This window comes from Peromyscus californicus, unplaced genomic scaffold (genome assembly GCF_007827085.1).
Source record: "Peromyscus californicus insignis strain IS unplaced genomic scaffold, ASM782708v3 Scaffold_24__1_contigs__length_46423439, whole genome shotgun sequence".
NCBI classification, from domain to species: domain Eukaryota; kingdom Metazoa; phylum Chordata; class Mammalia; order Rodentia; family Cricetidae; genus Peromyscus; species Peromyscus californicus.
Window position 1 is genome coordinate 43,701,191 of NW_026294535.1, and position 20,289 is coordinate 43,721,479.

General features: G+C 42.3%; 1 protein-coding gene across 17 annotated transcripts in view; it reads left to right on the forward strand.

The window, feature by feature from the left end:
* The window catches only part of R3hdm2 (R3H domain containing 2), a 125,161-nt gene that overhangs the window by 45,538 nt on the left and 59,334 nt on the right, over positions 1 to 20,289 (forward strand). The window contains exons 1-2 of one of the 17 annotated variants that reach the window (XM_052753581.1): positions 8,811 to 8,827; positions 8,942 to 8,990. The exons of 15 other annotated variants lie outside the window; for them this stretch is intronic. The gene's annotated coding sequence lies outside the window, so the exon portion shown is untranslated. Of the gene's footprint in view, positions 1 to 7,925; positions 8,035 to 8,810; positions 8,828 to 8,941; positions 8,991 to 20,289 lie in introns of those variants that run through there. One more of the 17 variants, XM_052753582.1, reaches the window with a different exon arrangement.

The following is a 20,289-nucleotide window of genomic DNA, read 5'->3' on the forward strand; positions in this document are numbered from 1 at the left end:
ATAATTTTCATTTACCTAGGGCAGATAGCATGGAGTGTGATAGTTGAGTTATAAATTCACATTTAGCTTTCTAAAAACTGCTCTGTTGTTCAGAGTGATGGTACTAGTCTGTAAGAGCTCCAGTGACTCTCACTTCCATAATGTCAGTATTTCATATTTATGCCTCTTGACCATTTTAAAATTGAAGTTTGTTTTCTTAAATGCTGCTGAGTATTTTTTAACTTTTTTTTTTTTTTTTTTTTTTTTTTTTTTTTTTTTTTTTTTTGGTTTTTCGAGACAGGGTTTCTCTGTGTAGCTTTGCGCCTTTCCTGGTACTCGCTTTGGAGACCAGGCTGGCCTCGAACTCACAGAGATCCGCCTGGCTCTGCCTCCCGAGTGCTGGGATTAAAGGCGTGCGCCAACACCGCCCGGCTTTTTTTTTAACATTTTTAAAAATAATTTTTTTAAAAGATTTATTTATTTATTATGGATACAGTATTCTCCCTGCATGTATGCCTGCACACCAGAAGAGGGCACTAGATCTCATTATAGATGGCTGTGAGCCACCATGTGGTTGCTGGGAATTGAACTCAGGACTTCAGGAAGAGCAGCCAGTGCTCTTAACCTCTGAGCCATTGCTCCAGCCCTAAAAATAATTTTTAAGATTTGTTATTTATTTTATGTGCACCATTGTTTTGCCTGTATGTATGTCTGTGTGAGGGTGTCTGATCCCCTGGAACTGGAGTTACAGACAGTTGTGAGCTGCCATGTGGTTGCTGGGAATTGAACCCAAGTCCTCTGGAAGAGCAGCCAGTGCTCTTAACCACTGAGCCATCTCTCCAGCCCCTGTTGGCTTTGTTTTAAATTGAGGTACGGGAACAATGTGAATGTATGTGCACAGCACACGCAGGAAAGTCAGAAAACATGTTCTCAGAACTTCGTCCTCTGCTCCTACCTTGTTTAGAAGTGGTCTTTTTGCTTCTGCCTTTCCGTTGCGTTTGGTCCATGAGGTTCTGGGTGATTCCTTGTCTCTGCATCCCACGGGAGGAGTGCTGGGGTACAGACGTGTCACCACGCTGGCTGAGCTGTGCTCTTGTCCATGGTCTCTTGAGGTGTGGTGCATGCCTGAGGCCAGCCAGGGTTCCATGCCTTGTCTTCTTTGAAATAATATGTTGAAGTTTCAGGTTTTACTTCTTTTCTCCCTAATTTTTCCTTTGATGTTTTGAGACACAGTTTTGCTGTGTAGCTTAGGCTTGCCTTAAACTCTTTCTAAATGTTCCTGTGTTACTCCCCCATGCTGGCATCCCAGGTATACACTACCATGTGTGGCTTCATATTCCATGTTTTGTCAATTAGTCAATATACATTTTGAGTTAATTTTTATATACTATTTAGACCGGAATTCTTAAAATGTGTATAATTGTTTCTGTATCACTTGTGGAAGCACTGTTCTTTTCCCGTTAACTTGCCTTTGCTTCTCTGTAAACAACTGGGTGAATGTATTTGTATGTTGTAGTTCTGGACTTTCTGTCCCAAAGATCTGTGTGTCCTTCATTCACTGATTCTGTGATCTCTTTGTAGCTGAAGTTTTCCTGCCTGGCCCACAGTCAGGACAAATCTCTCTCACCTGCCAGTCCTGCAGCCGCTCCGACCCGACCAAGTAAACACAGAGTAGGCAAAGGAATTCCAGATTGTAGAGAGCCCATTGGCTGAATTACTTTGTTAATTGCTCTAAGGTCTGTTACCATTCTCCATTTACCAGATTTCTTCTTAATAACAAATACAGGAGAATTCCAAGGGCTGGTTGATTCCTCAATATGCTGAGCATTTAACTGTTCTTCTACCAGCTCTTCTAAAGCCTGGAGTTTCTCTGTTGTCAAAGGCCATTGCTGGACCCATACAGGCTTGTCTGTTAACCATTTTAAAGGTAGAGCTGTTGGTGTTTTTGGAAGATCATCAGTTGTTGTGCTCTGTTCTTGTATAATATGGATGGCTGGTGACCACTCAGAATAATGCCTTCTAATATTTCTCTCAGAAACATGTGCTAGTTTATGATTTGTTTCTGAGATTGGAGGGATGTTAATCTGAGTATTCCATTGTTGCAACAAGTCTTGGCCCCACAGGTTCATAGCTATGTTAGCTACATATGGTTTCAATTTTTCCTCTCTGTCCTTCTGGACCTATACATTCGAGCCATCTTGCACTCTGTTTCACCTGAGATAATGTCCCAATTCCTAACAGTTGAACGTTTACCTCCTGAAGAGGCCAAGTTGGATGCCAAAATTCTGGTGCAATAATGGTAACCTGTGTCTACCAGACCAGACAACAAAACACCATTTATTTTTATCGATAATTTTGGTCTTTGTTCATTAATAGAAGTTTGCCAAAAATTTTTCTTTATGTTTTCTCCTGTAATTTTACAGTAAATCTTAAAAAACTTTCTTTCGTAAAATTATTGTTGCTGGGTAGTGAATGGGTAATGGGACTTCCTGCTGACCCTGGCACTCTGAGTTCCATCTGGGAGTTCTTGTGGTGGAAAGAAAACAGTTGCTGCAAGTTGTCTCTGATGTGACCTGTGTACTGTGAACACACACACACACGCACACACACACACACACACACACACACACACACACACACACACACACAATTTAAAAACTTAAAAACTTGAGTTTTTTTTCTGTTTTGATTTTGCCTTTCTACATAAACATTAGAAAATTTTTTGTTTGTATCTACAAAAAATCCTGCTGGGATGGAATGGAATTTGTAAACCTATAGACAGCTTGAGTACAGTGGACAGCTCTACTGTGCTGTCTTTCAGTCTGTGTGCATACTCTGATTTATTTGGGTTGTTGATATCTTCCATTTATGATTTTCAGTATGCAAGCATTTAATTTGAGGAGCATAGTCATAAGTAGTATTTTACTTTTTAATTGTTTATGCTAAATTTATGGCTGTTTGATTGATTTGTCAGTGTTAATGTCTTGTGGTGATCTAGCTAAACACATTGTTTGGTTTGAGAAGTGTTTTGGTTTTGTTTAACTTCGGTTTTTTGACTTTTTTTTTTTTTTGGTTTTTTGAGACAGGGTTTCTCTGTGTAGCTTTGCGCCTCTCCTGGAACTCACTCTGTAGACCAGGCTGGCCTCGAACTCACAGAGATCCGCCTGGCTCTGCCTCCCGAGTGCTGGGATTAAAGGCGTGCGCCACCACCGCCCAGCTTTTTTTTTTTTGGTGGTTTTTTGACTTTTTGATCTTGTCTGTGTGTATAGTTGTTGTCTGCAGATAGGAACAGTTGTATTTCCCTCCCGACTCTGCACCTCACTTCTTTTTCTGGCTTGTTCCATTGATTAAGACTTCCACTGTGGCCTCGAATGGGACTGACCGTGGGCAGCCTTGCCTTCTCTCATCCTAGTGGAGAAGCATTCTTCCTTTTCTTTCTTTTTCTTTTGGTTTTTTGTTTTTTGAGACAAGGTTTCTCTGTGATTGTTTTGGTGCCTGTCCTGGATCTCGCTCTGTAGCCCAGGCTGGCCTCGAACTCACAGAGATCCGCCTGCCTCTGCCTCCTGAGTGCTGGATTAAAGGCGTGCGCCACCACTGCCCTGCTCTTTCTTTTTTTTTTTTTTCTTCTTGAAACAGGGTTTTTCTGTGTAGCCCTGGCTGTCCTAGAATGCTGTCTGTAGACCAGGCTAGCCTCAAACTCACAGAGATCTGCCTCCTGAGCATTGGGATTAAAGGCAGGCGCCACATCGCCTAGCAGAGAAACATTCATTCTTTAGGTTTGCTTGACTGTATTAAAACAGGACAGTTTAAGCCAGGCCAAGTAACTTACTTGTAATCCCAAGACTTGGGAAGCAGAAAGAGTAGGATCATTGTGAGTCCATGGCTAGCCTCATCTACATAGAAAGTTCAGTAAGATCACTGTGAGTCCATGGCTAGCCTCATCTACATAGAAAGTTCAGTAAGATCACTGTGAGTCCATGGCTAGCCTCATCTACATAGAAAGTTCCATACTAGCTATAGTCACCTAGAGAGAGCTTGTTTTTTGGGGGTTTTATTTTTTTTCTTTTTAAAGACAATTTCCTTCATGAGCATTTTTATTATAGATTGGTTTTCAGTTTTGTCAAGTGTTTGTGTGTGTGTGTGTGTGTGTCTGTCTGTCTGTCTGTCTGTCTGTCTTTCGTTTACATTATGCATTAATCTTTGATTGACCTTCAAATTTATTATGTTGTTTTACTGTCTGTTGTTAAACCCATCAAGTAATTATCTGTATTTTGGTCATTATAGTTTGTGATTCTTAAGTTTCCAATTTTATTTCTGTATATGTTCTATTTCTTTGCTGAAACTGCCTGTCTTTTCAACAGTTTAAGAGTGTTGTTGTACCTTGTTCAAACATTTGTATAATATCTGACTAAAGGTCATTGTCAGATAATTAATTCTGATATCTGTCCATCTTCACGTTTTGATTGTTCATGTCTTGTCTTAATGCAAATTGAAGTAATTTTAGATTGTTTCCTGGAATTTTGGATAATTATATCAAGAGGGTCTGGATTTTTATTTAAATATTTAAGTCAGTGTTGACTTTTAATGAACATTTGATACAGTTGAAATCATCCTGGAGGTCCTATTCAGCCTTCTTAGGTAGTGACTGCACAATCATGTCAGAAACAGGCATGGTAGCACATTCCTGCAATGCCAATACTTAGAAGGTGGGGTTTGGAGGAGTTCAAGACCAGCCTCGGGTACATAGTGAGTCTAAGATCCTGCCTCCAAAACAGAAACCCTCCCCTAAGCCAAAGGAAGTCATTTCAGTTGTTAAGGCTCCAGTGCTCTGTAGATCTTCTTTTCATGTGGACCACCCAGTAATCCATCAAGAACTCTCCTAAGTAGCTTTCCTCTTTCTTTTCCTTTCTTTCTTCCTCTCTCCCTCCCTCTCTTCCTCCCTCCCTCCCTCCCCCCCTTCTCTCTCTCTCTCTCTCTCTCTCTCTCTCTCTCTCTCTCTCTCTCTCTCTCTCCCTTCCTTCCTTCCTTCCTTCCTTGCTTGCTTTCTTCCAAGACAAGGTCTCTCTATATAGCCCTGGCTGTACCGGAACTCCCTATATAGTCTTAGCTGGCCTCAAACTCACAGAGATCCACCTACCTCTGTCTTCTAAATGCTGGGATTAAAGACCTGTGCCACCATATCCAGATTTGGTGGCTTTTTTAAATAGTTCAGAATGACCTTTTTGTATATGCTAGGGATAGATACTGAAGTATGATGAATTATCATGAGAACATTTTAAATTTTTAAGTTATATATTTACATGAAAATTTACTTTTTGTATGGATCTAGGTGATTATTTTAGTGTTTTTTTTAATTTTCTGTATAGTATAAACTTCTCAAAAAATTGGGGGCCACAAAGAAATGTAGGTCCAGAACATGTCATTCATCTGCTTAAAATCTGCTAATGAAGTTGCTGGTGAGGTAGTTCAGCTCGGCCACATGATCTACATGGTGGTAGGAAAGACTGACTCCCAAAAGTTGTTCTCTGACCTCTATTTGTGTGCTGTGACATGCGCGCACGCGCGTACACACACACACACACACACACACACACACAATACTTTAAAAAACTAAAGTAGCCTTTTATCTCAGAAAGTATAGAAGCAGAATTTCTTCCAGTGATCTATTTGGCTGTTTTCCTATGAGCCTTCCAACTGCCTAATGGCTTCTCATGTCACTCAGAATAAAAGATAGACTGCCTTTTTGTCTTTAGTATGGATCTTAGTAAATCTGTGTCATATCCATAGAGCTTATAGTGCCAGGGCCCATAGTAGGAACATTGCATACAACAAATACGTGTCTGAATGAATGGATGAGTTTTTTAAAATTTTTTATCTTACATGTATAGGTATTTGGTATGCGTGCATGCCAGTGTTACATGCCTGCCTGGTGCCCCTCAGAGACCAGAAGAGCATGTTGGATCCCTTAGGACTGGAGTTACAGATGGTTGTAAGGTGCCATGTGGGTGTTGCTAGGAATCAAGCCCAGGCCTCTTTGCAAGAGCAAGCAGTGCTTTTAACCACTGAGCCGTCTCTCCAGTCCCATGGATGAGTCTTTTTTTGGTGTTTTGAGACAGGGTTTCTCCTTGGCTGTCCTGGAACTCCCTCTGTAGACCAGGCTGTCCTTGAACTTAGAGATCTGCTGCCTCTGCCTCCCGAGTGCTGGGCTTGGATTAATCTCTTTAACAGCATCTCTTGATTTCCTCAGGTTGCCTTGGCCTTAGCCATAGTAATTTTTTTGTTATTACATATCTTGAACTACCTCTAAGGTCCATTGCCTCCTGCAGCATTAGATATTATTACCACTTTGCTTTAGGCAGTTAAAAATTAGGACCTAGGACTGGAGATACAGCTCAGTGGTAGAGTACATTCTTAGCATGCACAGGGTCCTGGATTCAATCCTTGTGAACAACAGGAAGGGACCCGAAGAGGGAAGGAAGAAAGAATCTGAAAGGCATGTTCAAGTTTTACTCCAAAGCCATACTTGCTTTATTTATTTATTTATTTGTATTTTTTTGAGATAGGGTCTCTGTAGCCCAGGCTGACCATGAACTGCTTCATTCTCCAAAAATACTGGGATTATATAAGTGTGAGGCACCATGCTGGACTTAAATTAGAAACTCCAGGGTAGATTCATGGAAATGGTGTTCATGGATTTCTGAGGTTTGGTTTTGTTTTGTTCTGTTCTGGTTTTTTGTTTGTTTTGATTCTTTTCTTTTTTTCTTTTTTTTTTTTTCTCCCAAGATGGAGTCTTTGCTGGGTGTGGTGGAGCACGCCTTTGATATATATATATATAGATATAGATATAGATATATATCTATATATATATATCGAGATATATATATCGAGAGAGAGAGAGAGAGAGAGAGAGAGAGAGAGAGAGAGAGAGAGAGACCCTGTCTCAACAGCAGCAGTCTTTTTCTGTCACCCAGGCTGTCCTTGAACTCAAAGCACATCTCCTGTCTCCCTCCCTGTGTTGAAATTACAGGTGTGAGCTCCCTTTGCAGCTCACCGCGCATGCTTCATCCTTCTGCAGTTACCCCTCTTTCCTCAGTCTCTTTGAACTAATTCCTTTATTTTTAATGTATTTACCTTATCCCTAATGTTTGTTCTTACCATGTGATTCCTCCTTCCTCCCCCCAGCCTGGTGCCGTCTTCATTTGCTCATTTATGGTTAGAGTTTTCTGCTTGGTCTTTGGGGACCAATATGGGAGGAGAAGCAGATAGCTACTAGTGTGCCATGCTGCTTGTCTTCTGCCCCCAAATGATAAATGATTTTACTAAATATAGCTCACTGGAGAGAAAATTCTCTGTGACTGGGTTTGGTCCTTGTTTTACATTTTTAAAGTTGAGCCTCATAGCTTTTAAGTAAAAAAGATTTCTTTGACCTCAATTATTTGCAGGTGAGAAAGAGGCAGGATAAATTTAAAGGTGAACTTTTTACATATCCCCAAATCATTATTCTTCACTAAAAAGTCTATTTTGGCAGCTGAACATATGCAGCATAGGAGCTGCTGCTGTATCTTTAAAAGCTGTCCTCAGAGCAGTGAGGAGGCAGGCATGCCGCTGAAGTACTTGAATGAAAGCAAGAAGAAGAGGTGGGAGGGGGTGCTTGCGTGTGTGTGTGTGTGTGTGTGTGTGTGTGTGTGTGTGTGTCTGTGTGTGTCTGTGTGTCTGTCTGTCTGTGTCTGTTTGTCTGTGTGTATGTCTCTGTTGGTCGTCGGTCGGTCTGTGTCTGTAGGCAGAGCTCTGGGTGATATCCTTTAAAACAGCTGGGCTGTGGTCAGCTTCAGATCTGCTGTCAGAGCACTTAGCCTACTGGAGAAGCAGCAACAAGGATCAGTAGCATTTCATTCAAGGGTGAAGGGGGGTGGCTGGGGACTGTGGGCGGGGGAAGAGGCACAGGTTTCCCAGAAGGAATTTCTTCCGGCAAAATTCCGGCAGAACAGATCCTTACAATGAGGTCTCCATTAATAATGTGAGCTTGCTGTTGGTGTAATTGCAGATCCATCTGGGGTGAGTTTTGGATAATCTTTCTTTAAATCAAAGTCCTTGGACTTCACAGGCTGGGAGGGAAGAGGTGACAAACACTGGCATTTAAAATATCATTGTTGGTTTAACTGTACAGTATACACTATAGAAATTAAATTTTCCAGTATTAAATTTTTCAAGGATTCTGGACATTTTCAGGGGCTATTTTTATCTTTAAAAGATTTTAAGGATTAGGTTTGCTAGAACTTCTACTGTATGCAGATTCTACCTCTTCCATAATTATTTTTAAGCAATGCTTCATTCAGATTTTGCTTATGAGAATCGCAGTGATTTCTTCTCCTCTCTTTGGTGATGCTGTTGACGCACATTGCAGGAAGCAGGGAATCCCCTATAAATATCTTCACTGTGTCATTGCCCAGGTCCCCATGCCCTGCTGGTGAATATGCCTCTGTGTCCTGTGTCTTTATGTAACCGTCCCCTACTCTTCAAATGTGTTAAGAAGAAATATGTCGCCTTCTCTGTATCTAGGGAGCTTTTGTGATTATAAACATCTGGGAGTAATTTGCTAAACCGTTTTCCTACGAATGCTGTGTGATGTGTTGAGGTCGTTATGAGTTTCTCTGGTTTCGCCACTTCTAATTTTGGATGACTTGTTTGTTTCTTACAATTGGCTTGTTTTTGTTTGCTGGCTTTGGTTTCTAAAGAGTGCAGAGATGGGATTCCCTGTACCTCCAGTGACGTATTATTTTGTTTGCAGTCTTTTTCTTCTGAGAGGGAGGGGACGGAGAGAAGGAGGAAGAAAAATCGATCTGAAGCGGTGCGTTCTCCCTTTATGACTTGATGGTGATAACTGGGACCACTGAATAGAGCTGAAGCTAAAGTGGGCTGTTTTAGTGATGGGCTACCATTGTGTCTGTTTCTTTTAAAACAGGCTCAGACCAAAGTCCGGATTGCTGAAGCAAGGTGCTTGAATTAACCCTGTGAGTGCTGATGCTGATGAATTTACCTAATTGCTATTTGTAAATGTAGAAAGAGAAAGAGCTCATGAGGAGGGAGGGCTAAGAACCCAGAACCATGAACTTAAACTGAGTTTTGGAATTTGGGTTATTTTCTGTATTATTTTATATGGTCCTGATCACTTTGTGTTTTCTAGAGCTCAAAATAGGTAGTTATATAAAAGTCCTTGCCACTGTAGTTCAGAGTAAAATTCAGTCTGAATCTGTATAGCTAAAGCAACGCTAAGGAAGGACTGGCCAGGTATGAGCCTAGGTTTGAGAGCAACAGCCCTAGCTCATTGATTTTGGATTTTGTGTTTGGGCTTCCAATTTCTTTTATGAACTCCATTTGGATGCTGCTGATCTTTGAAGGGCTGCCGGCAGAGGTCAACTTGAAGAACTCGAGTAGACTCGAGCCTAGAAAAACCTAAGCGTTACCTTTCTGTAAAATATGTATATTTGGATAGCCTATGTGGAGTTGTACCTTTAAGAACCTGCCTGTTTATTTTCTATCTTGATTTCTTTCTCTGTTCTGTACTGCCACTTATTCTGAATTCTTTGTAATAAGTGAAAAAATAATAGTTTCAGCTGTTTAGCTTAGATTGTACAGTTCCATTTTTCTGCAGTATCTCAGTAATTATATCCATACATGTTTCAAACTAACAATTTAACTTTATTTAGACAGAAGTGGGGTGAGGGGAGAAAAGGGTAAATCTAGAGTAAATGAAGACTCTTCTAAAAGAATAAGCTATTTATTGTAGATAGAGACAGGAGCTGTAAGGTTAGTGAGCTCAATTCCACTGCATCTTTGCATCTGGATGTTGCAGCAGATATGTGGGTCGCTTCTCCTTAGCTTTTCAGGAAACCCCTGTGGTGGACAACCCTCCTTAACCGTTGCTGGGAGACTGCTCTGACGTCACTGGAGCAGTTCCCGGTCTGCAGCTAGAACAGGAATAGCCTGGGAGGGGAAGAACCGCTGTGAAATCAGACGATGGCAGTTGTCGTCAGCGTGGTTTTCCTTTGCTTTAGGGTGGGTGGACTATACCTAGAGCCTTTCTTAATGGTTCAGTCATTTCCAGGGAAAAAAAATTAGCAAAAGACCTTTTTATTTCTACTGAAAGTGTCTTCTTTTTAATCAAGTCTTTGTTTTCTAATACTCAAGGAAAAAAGGTGTTAGAAAAATAAGATTGCAGTTCCCTTTTTATCTTTTGTTTTCTTTCACTCTCTCCTTTTGGGGGATTAGGGAAAGATCAGGGGCAGCTTTTGTACAAGGTTTTTAGCAATAACTTCATAATTGAAAATAGGATATTTGTTATAAGGACATCCTGGCAACACTGACTGGTTTTGTATGATTTTACCTATTTAATTAAGACAGAGTCTCCCATAGCTGGGCCTGTCCTCAGACTCGCCATATAGCCAAGAATGACCTTGAGTTCCTGATTCTCCTGCTTCCACCTCTCAGGTTCTGAGATTACAGGCAGTGTACTGTATCTGGCTGTGTTGATAGGAGACCGTTTCTGAACCTTAAGTTAATATACTTAATTTTGTTAACCTCTCTTTTTCCTGGCTCCCCCCTTTTTTTAATAGTCTGTTATTAGCTTCTCTTTAAGAAAGGCATTCTTCTGGGCATGGTGGCGCATACCTTTAGTTACAGCACTCTGGAGGCAGAGGCAGGCGGATCTCTGTGAGTTTGAGGCCAGCCTGGTCTACAGAGTGAGTTCCAGGATAACCAGGGCTACACAGACAAACCCTGTCTCCAAATGCCCCCCCCATTTTTTTATTACATTTAAAATTTTATGGGGATAGAGAGATGGCACAGTGGTTAAGAGCACTGGCTGTTGTTGCAGAGGATCCAGGTTCAATTCCCAGAACCTACATGGCAGCTCACAACCATCTGTAACTCCAGTTCCGGGGATCAGAAACCCTCTTCTGACCTCCAACGGTACTAGGCACATATGTTCAGGCAAAACACTCATACACATAAAATAAATCTTTTAAAAAGTATTTTTGGGATTATAATATAATTATATTATAATTCTTCCTTTCCATTCCTCTTTCCAAGCCCTAATCTTTAAAAAGATGGTTTTCATTATGGACATGAGTGTTTTGCCTACTTGTCCATTTGTGTATCTCACGCATGCCTTGTGCTTGACGAGGTCAGAAGAGGGTGTTTGGTTGCCTGTAGTTGGGGTTACAGGCATTTGTGAGCTGTCTTGTGGGTATCTGGAAGAACAACCAGTTTCTTAACCACTAAGTTTTTCCATAAGTAAATCTTTTTCCCCCCACTTCAAGACAGGGTTTTTCTGTGTAGCCCCGGCTGTCCTGGAACTCATTCTGTAGACCAGGCTGGCCTCCAATTGAGATCCACCTGCCTCTGCCTTCTGAGTGCTGGGACTAAAGGCGTGTGTCACCACCACCACCTGGTTCATAAATCTTAATTTAAAAAAATTTTTTTTGTGTACTTGTGTGTGTATGTGTGTGTGTTCACACCTGTGCCATGGCATATGTGAGGTCAGGACAAGTTGTAGGAGTCAGTTCTCTCCTTTCTTCCACCATGTGGGTTCACGTGTCTTTTCTGATGGGACATCTTGCCAGCCCTCTCCTTTATTTACTACTGTTTTTTTCTCTTTGTGTGTGTTATGTGTAGTGCATGTGTGCCAGTGTACAGACCCACACATATGCCTTGGAGCGAAAGGTACAGACCCACACATATGCCTTGGAGCGAAAGGTCCAGATTGGCATGTCCTCCTGTTGCTGTCCACCTTATTATTTTTTATTTTTATTTATTTATTTATTTATTTATTTATTTATTTATTTATTTATTTATTTATTTATTTATTTATTTATTTTGAGACAGGGTTTCTCTGTGTAGCTTTTGGTTCCTTTCCTGGAACTCACTCTGTAGACCAGGCTGGCCTCGAACTCACAGAGTTCCACCTGCCTCTGCCTCCCGAGTGCTGGGATTAAAGGTGTGTACTACCACTGCCCGGCTTATCCACCTTATTTTTTTTTTTTTTTTTTTTTTTTTTGGTTTTTTGAGACAGGGTTTCTCTGTGTAGCTTTGCGCCTTTCCTGGAACTTGCTTTGGAGACCAGGCTGGCCTCGAACTCACAGAGATCTGCCTGGCTCTGCCTCCCGAGTGCTGGGATTAAAGGCGTGCGCCACCACCGCCCGGCTTATCCACCTTATTTTTAAGACAGGGTCTTCATTCCATTTTGCTTTTCTGTTGCTGTGATAAATCACTCTGACCTAAAAGCAGCTTGGGGAGGAAAGGGTTTATTTTATCTTAGAGTTTACATTCCATCATCAAGGAAAGCCAAAGTGGGACACAAAGTAGGAGGAGCTTGAAACAGATCCATGGGGAATGCTGAGTACAGGCTCACTCACAAGCTAGCTCTTGGGCTTGTTTATGGGTAGCTAGCTTTTGTAGGTAGCCCGGGACCACCTGCCTAGAATGCTGTGGGATGTCTTTCTCTACGCTGTGAATGTGTGTTGCTCTGACTGGTTGATACTTTTTCTGGTTTTTGGTTTTTTTGGGGTTTTTTTTGTTGTTGTTGTTGTTTTTTTTTCCGAGACAGGGTCTCACTGTGTAGCCCCAGCTGTCCTGGATCTCGCTCTGTAGACCAGGCTGGCCTTGAACTCACAGAGATCCGCCTGCCTCTGCCTCCTGAGTGCTGGATTAAAGGCGTGCACCACCACCGCCCGGCCTGATTGGTTGATAAATAAAGCCGTTTGGCCTATGCAGGGCAGGAAGAGCCAGGTGGGAAAATCCAAGGGAGATAGTGAGAGAAAGGAGAGGCGGGGAGACGCCATCCCACTGTCAGGGAGCAGCATGTAATGGCACACAGGTAGAGCCACGGAACACATGGCGACATGTAGATGAATAGAAATGGGCTGAGTTTAGTTCTAAGAGCTAGCTATCAGAGATGGTGCTCCCTGCCCCTCCTAGTGGCCTGGGCCCTCCGACATCAGTCTACAATCAAGACAACTTTTCACTGGCCAATCTGGTCTGGGCGAACCCCCAGTGGAAACCCCTTGACTCTGGGCTCTTGTCAAGTGGAGACTGACGCTAACCAGGACAGTCTCTCGCTGACCCTGGAACCCACTGCTTGACTAGACTGGCTGACCAGTGAGCCTATGGGACCCTCCTGTCCTCTCCTGTCTCTACTTCCCAGTGCTAGGATGGTTGGCACCAGCTCTTCACAGGGTGCTCGGGATCCAGACTCAGGTCCTCATGCTTCACTGGCTGAACTATCACCTCCCCCAATTCCTACACTTTAAAGACGGAATTAGCATTAACCATTATAGTTGATATTTAGAAATTCAATAGGATTATGCCATTTGTGTTTTCATATTACTTAGAAACTTACTTATTTCTCTCTGTGTGTGTCTATATTCATATGTGCATGCCTTGAAGTATGTTTGTGTGTGTATGCATGTGTGTGTCTGCATTCATGTGTGCATGCCATGAAGTGTGTATGTGTGTCTGCATTCATGTGTGCATGCCATGAAGTGTGTATGTGTGTCTGCATTCATGTGTCCATGCCATGAAGTGTGTGTGTGTGTCTGCATTCATGTGTGCATGCCATGAAGTGTGTGTGTGTCTGCATTTCATGTGTGCATGCCATGAAGCATGTGTGGAAGTCTGGACTACTCTTGAGGAGTTGGTCTCCTTCTCCCACCTTGTGGGAAGCAATCTCTCTTACTCTGCTGAACTGTATTGTAGGCAGCGGGCCCACAGCTTCTTGGGAGTTCTCCTGTCTCTGTCTCCCATTTACCCTAGAGTATTAGGGTTACAGATGTGAGCCACCACATGTGGCTTTTTGTGATTTCTGGCGATTGAATTTAGATTATCGGGTTTGCATGGCAAACACTTTCATCTGCTGAGTCGTCTCGACAGCCTTCCTCCCTTTTGGGGTGGTGTGAGGATTAAACCTAATGCCTTAGGGGTGCTGTGTGAGCTGCATTCCAACCCCTCATATATAAAATAGTGAGTTTCTAAAGAATGTAAGTATGCTGTAAGCATTTCCTGTGACACGCATTGATAGGGATGGTCCTCTTAAGTATCGTGGCCAGGTTCGGAGGCACACACCTTTACTTCCAGCACTCCAGAGGCAGAAGAAGTATCTTTTTCTTGTTTCTTTGTTTTGTTTGTTGTTTGTTTTTCAAGACAGGTTTTCTCTGTGTAGCTCTGGCTGTCTTGGAACTTCTTACTGTGTAGACATGGCTGGCCTCAGACTTGGAGATCCAATTGCTGGGAGTAAAGGTGTGTGCCTTCTAATTCGATGTCAAAGATCAAATTGTGAACATGCACTCTGAGAAGATTAGTAGCTCTTTTTCTTTCTTGACTGTCCTTCATCTCTTGGTTGATTTGGATTTGTTGTATTGGTTTTCGTAGAGAACCGTACCACATGGTCCTCACATTCACTGTGTAGCTCACCCCAGCCCCAAATTCCAGATCTTTTATCTCAGCCTCCTAAGGCCTGAGAACAGGTACGCACCACCATGCCTGCTTTGTTTTTTTGCTTTCTTTTTGTTTTTGTTGTTTTATGTTTTGTTCTCAGACAGGGTTTCCATATGTAGCCCAGGCTGATCTCAAACTCATGGCATCCTCCTGCTTTAGCCTCCAGAGTGTTGGGATCACAGGCACATGCTACCACGCCCAGCTTTTTTTTTTTTTTTTTTTTTTTTTTGCTTTCTACCATTGTTCTGATTTATCTTCAGATCTTTTGTGTTGTGGGGGTCTTTGAGAGTGGTAGAGCCTCTTGGCTCAGGTGGGCTTAATTCTAGAGAACTAGGGTTGTGGAAACTCAACAGCCACCTGAGTTACTCTGAGTGGCCCCAGGTTCTTGTCTTATGACAGTGAAGAAGGACAAGCCAGGACAGTAGAAGAGCCCGCAGCAGAATTTGATTGATGGAGAAGCAGTTCCTTCAGCCTGGCCTCCTGCCTGGGTCCTTTCCTACCTGGTACTTGAGCCTGATTGGCTTAAGCCCGTAGGTGAACTAGCCATTGTGCTGAGAGCCTTGTGTTGGACTGAATTGAGTGGGTGTGGAGGAGTGTGGTTGAGTAGGAGACAATGTAGGAGAATGCATGCTCAGGGAGAGCCGGCCAGCCAGAGAAAATCCTGCTAAGAAGTTTGTAGGAGGAGGACGAACCAGGAAGTGAGGAGAACTGGTGGTCAACGATTATCAGAGTAGACACGGCTGGTCTTGTTATATTGATATGTCGGAGCCTTTTTTAAATCCACACCCGTGCCTCGGTGTTGGCACATACTCAAATCCCAGGAAAACAGGCAGGTCTGTGTTAGTTTGAGGACAGCCTGGTCTACAGTAGTGAGCCCCAGGCTGGCTAGTTCTATATAGGGAGACCCTGTCTCAAAAAAAAAAAAAAAAAGACAAAAACAAAACAATTCACAGCTTCTGATGTAAATTTATAGAGAATGAACTTTATTATACAGACTCTTTGCTCTTAAGGCCCAATCTAATATTTACATGCAGTAGGGCTTCTGAGCTAAATTTACAGCTTTGGAGCTAAGTTTAGCAAGATCCGCAGTTGGGGCCAGCGTGTGCCCTCACTGTGGTATTTGGGGAGCTGGTGCTGCTGGAATGCAGGTGTTTCTTCTGAGGTCAGCCTAGAACCTCAGCCCGCATAGAACTCACCGCCAGCTTGTAAGGCTTTTCTTTTCCAGGGGCTTCCTTATCTGTCTGAAAAAGAAACTGCTTCCTCCAATCTCTGTCATTTGGACATTGGCCTTTGGCACCCTCCTCTGGAAAGCCGTTACTTATACTGTTCTGGTGAGGTGGTGTGCTCACGGGCCTGTCTTACTTCATATATCTGTAAGAATGTGCAGTTTGTATGAACTGCTGTGTAGGAAGGTTCCTTAAAATCACTACCATATTTTTAATGAACTGATGGGGGAGGGGTGTGGTGGCTGGTGTTGAGCTGGAGGCTTGTGTACACTAAGTCTGTGCTGTACCATTGAAGTGCCTTGACCTCCAAAACTTCTAGGATTTTACATAGACCAACTGTCAGGTCAGAAATACTAAACTAGCCAACACCCTCTTCCCTTTTACTTTCTAGTTTTATTTTATAGCATATTTTGGGGTGTGAGCCTAGCCTTGAATGTTTGAGCCATCTCACCAGCCCTGTGTTGTTGCTATTCTTTTCTATCTTTTAAATTGCTTACTAAACTACCATAGTGCAGAACAAGTTCCAGGACAGCCAAGACTATACAGAGAAACCCTGTTTCGGGGGTAGGGGGTGGGGGGTGAGGGGGAGTGGACAAGTGAGATGACGCCGTGGGTGAATGCAGCTGCCTGCACCAAGTCAGACAACTCCTTCTGGTGATCTTCTGCCTTCCATGCATGCCATGCATGTGTCCACTCACATACACACACGAAAGAAATAAATATGAAAGAAAGATTAATTTAGGAAAAGTGAGAACAGCACTGCCCATGCTGCCCATGTGTATATTCTGAAGGTTGAAGATCCCACCGTAAGGCCTGAGAAGTGGGCATGGCATGAACAGTCGAAAACACTCAACTCAATGGTGTGACTGTGCATGCTTTTTTTGTTTTTTCTTTTCTTTCTTTTTTTTTTTTTTTTTTTTGTTTTTCGAGACAGGGTTTCTCTGTGTAGCTTTGCGCCTTTCCTGGAACTCACTTTGTAGACCAGGCTGGCCTCGAACTCACAGAGATCCGCCTGCCTCTGCCTCCCGAGTGCTGGGATTAAAGACGTGCGCCACCACCGCCCGGCTTATTTTTTCTTAAATGGGTGAAGTAAGGAAAAACTTTTATTTCTAAAATTCCAGAATATATATATCCTGAGGAGTCAATGAGAACTTTTAATAAAGATACAGGTTCAAATGTGTTCATCAGAATATTTTACTGTAAAATTGATAGCTGCCTGAATTCACAGTAATGAGGGAATGGCTAGATAAATTATGGCCCGTGTGTTTTATATATATATATATATATATATATATATATATATGTGTGTGTGTGTGTGTGTGTGTGTGTGTGTGTGTGTGTATGTATGTATGTATGTATGTATGTATATATATATATGTATGTATGTATGTTTGTTTTTTTGAGACAGGATTTCTCTGTGTAGCCTTGGCTGTCCTGGAATTCTCTCTGTAGACCAGGCTGGCCTTGAACTCACAGAGATCCTCCTGCCTCTGCCTCCCCAGTGCTTTGGTTAAAGGTGTGTACCTTTAACCACTGCCTGCTGCTGGAATATTTCTTTAGTTAAAGGTAATTAAAAGCCTGCTGTCAGGGGCTGGAGAGAGGGCTCAGAGGTTAAGAGCACTGGCTACTCTTGCAGAGGACCCAGGTTCAATTCCCAGCACCCACATGGCAGCTCACAACTATCTGTAGTCCAGTACAGGGGATCTGGCACTCTCACACAGGCATACATGAGGGCAAAACCCCAATGCACCAAAAAAGAAAAAAAAACCTGCTGTGTGGTATTTTATACTTGTAATCTTAGCACTGAAGAGGTTGAAACAGGAAGATTGCTAGTTCAGGTCCAGTCTCATCTGCATAGTGAGGCCATAGCCAGCCTTAAATATGTAAGATCCTGTCTTTTAAAACCTAAAAGAACCAGATGTGGTGGCTCATGCCAGTAATTTCAGCAGTTAGGAGGCCAAGACAGGAGGGTCACTGTTAGTTTGAGGACAGTCTGGCTTTCATAGTGAATTCCAGGCCAGCCTGGGATACAGAATGACACCCTATCTCAGACAAAAACATAACAAAACCCCAAACAGAAAAAGCGGTGAGAATAATGGAATAGTCTTGTAACCCCGGCACTCGGGAGGCCTAACAGTAGATCATGAGTTCCAGGCTAGCTCAGACTACTGAGTAGAAAGTTAAATTAAAACAAAATTGAAAAATGGAAAATGGTTACAATTTTAATACTTGATGAAAATAGCCTAAATGTATCATATAATTACATAAAAATACTGGATATGAACATCTAATATGGATGTAAATTATAAATATGAGAAAAAAGCAAGATATACTTCAATATATTGCTATTACTGGTAGCAATAGCTGAATTATAGATTATGGCTGATTTGTGTTGCCTTTTTTGTACTTGTGTTTACAAGTATAAAGAAATCTTACCTGGGTGTGATACCTCATGTCCGTAATACCAGATTTGGGAGGCTAAAGCAGGAGAATTGCACGTTTGAGATCAGCCTGAGATGTGTAGTGAGACTGTGCCTCAGAAACCAAAGGGTTGGGGGGGCTACTTGCTTTACCTTCTTACAAAAATGACTTTATTATATCTCTTATTATATGTGAAGTGGGGTGGGGGGGTGCACATTCGAACAAGTAGGTGCCTTTGGAGTCCAGAAGACAGTTTCAGACTGTTAGATCCTGCAGATAGTGTTTTAGTGTTAGATTGAGGTAAAGATGGTATTCTATGTAAATTCTGAACATAATATCGAGAACACTGGAGATAATCAGTACTTAAGAGACAGGCTTTCATGTACCCACGGCGGCTGGTCTTCAACTTGCCTTGAAATCCTGATCCTCCTACCACAACTACCAAGGGTTAAGATTGCAGGTGTCATCTTTTTGTTTGGGTTTCAAGACAGAGTTTGTCCGTGGAACAGACCTGGCTGTCCTGGAACTCACTGTAGACCAGGCTGGGGGATTGTCTTCTTGAGAGCACAGTGAGAATGGTGTCTGATGCAAGAGGATTGAGTGAGGGTGAGGCCACCCTGGGCTACATGACCAGCTCCAGACTAGCCTGGAATACAGGGCAAGTCTCCAAAGTATAAGAATAAAATTAAAAGTTCTTGCAGAAATTTGAAACAAAAAATTTTCTCAGCTTCAAGAATTTCTGAAATTCTGCTTTTTGTTAATGTTAATCAGTCTGCGTTTGTCCTTTGGAAATCAGTACTAATAAAGAGATTTAGATCAATTGAAATGGGCATATAAGAAATTACATTCACCAGTGTTGGTAGTTGTTTTCTCTGGGCAATGATGTTGTAACACTTTTTTTCTTTTTTGTTTTCTTTTTCTTTTTTAGATATGGGAGATTGAACACAGGGCTTTGCACATACTGACATGCTAAACAAGCACTTCACTGATTGATATCCCTCTTGTATAATATTAGCGGGACCAGCCTTAATATTATACATCCCAGGGGCTCAGGAGAGAGAACTACTAACAGCGAGGACTATTTTCAGGAAATAGAATCTCAGCACACTGAGCTCTATAGTCCACTTGCTTTAATTCCTCTGGCATAACATCCTATATACACAGCTTCAGTTCTGTTTCGTGCCTAGCTCCTTTCTTGCCTGATTTCTCTATGTATTACTCCCTCTAAGTTCTATCTTAATTTTCTCGTCTTAATTCTGCCTCAACTAGGTCCTTTTTAATCTTGTTCTTACCCAGCTAGTACTTCCCCATCTGGCTCTTCCTCATCTTCCATCTCGTTCCTCTAGCCCTCTCTTCTAGCCCTTCAATCTAGTTCTTCCCCATCTCAGTTTGTTCCTCTCAATTTCTTACCCATCTAGTTCCATTCTCCTTCCTCTTCTCCGTTCTGTGCCCTGGAAGTCCTGGTATATAAAGCCAGGCTTCCAGGGTCAAATGGAGAGGTGATAAGTATCACAGTGAGAGGCAATAACCATTAATTATCATTTGCAACCCCAAAGGGAAGTGACCAGTGGGGAAATGAATTAACTAAAGGCTAAATTCGGGTAATATCTAAGAAGAGGGCTCTTATGTGCTCAACTATAATCTTAAACGTGATTGGTAGAAAATGTTAAGAATCTATAAGTTGCTAGGTCAATGGGAGAAAATAAAACTGTCTTCTTTTTTCCTATGGCTCCTGTCTGTCCAAGCTATCTGCCGTTTTTCTGCAGGGTAGGGGAAAGTGTGCTCAGTCTCTAGGCAACCTGTGTACAGCTAGATGCCTCTGGTAATAGTTAAAGGGAGATCTGGACCTAGAGGTAAGATTTGGGAAAGGAGGAAGTTAAGCTTAATTGGCACATCCACCAGGCCTTCTCAAACAGGTAGCCTGGATGCTTAAGTCTGTTCTTAGAGAGTACAGAGGTATCTCTGATTAAAGTACTTTCCTCCATCTGGGGATGGACCTGGCCAGATGCTGCCAATGATGATAATTACAGGGAGGCTTGAACTGGGGTTCTGGCTGAGCATAGCTATCAGTACAGAGGGTTATCTAAATATTCCTAGAAGTGGTTAGGTGAGGAGTTAGCGGTCTATAAAGTTAGTAAGGCTGTAAGAAAGGAGGGTCCGAGCTAAATTGTGT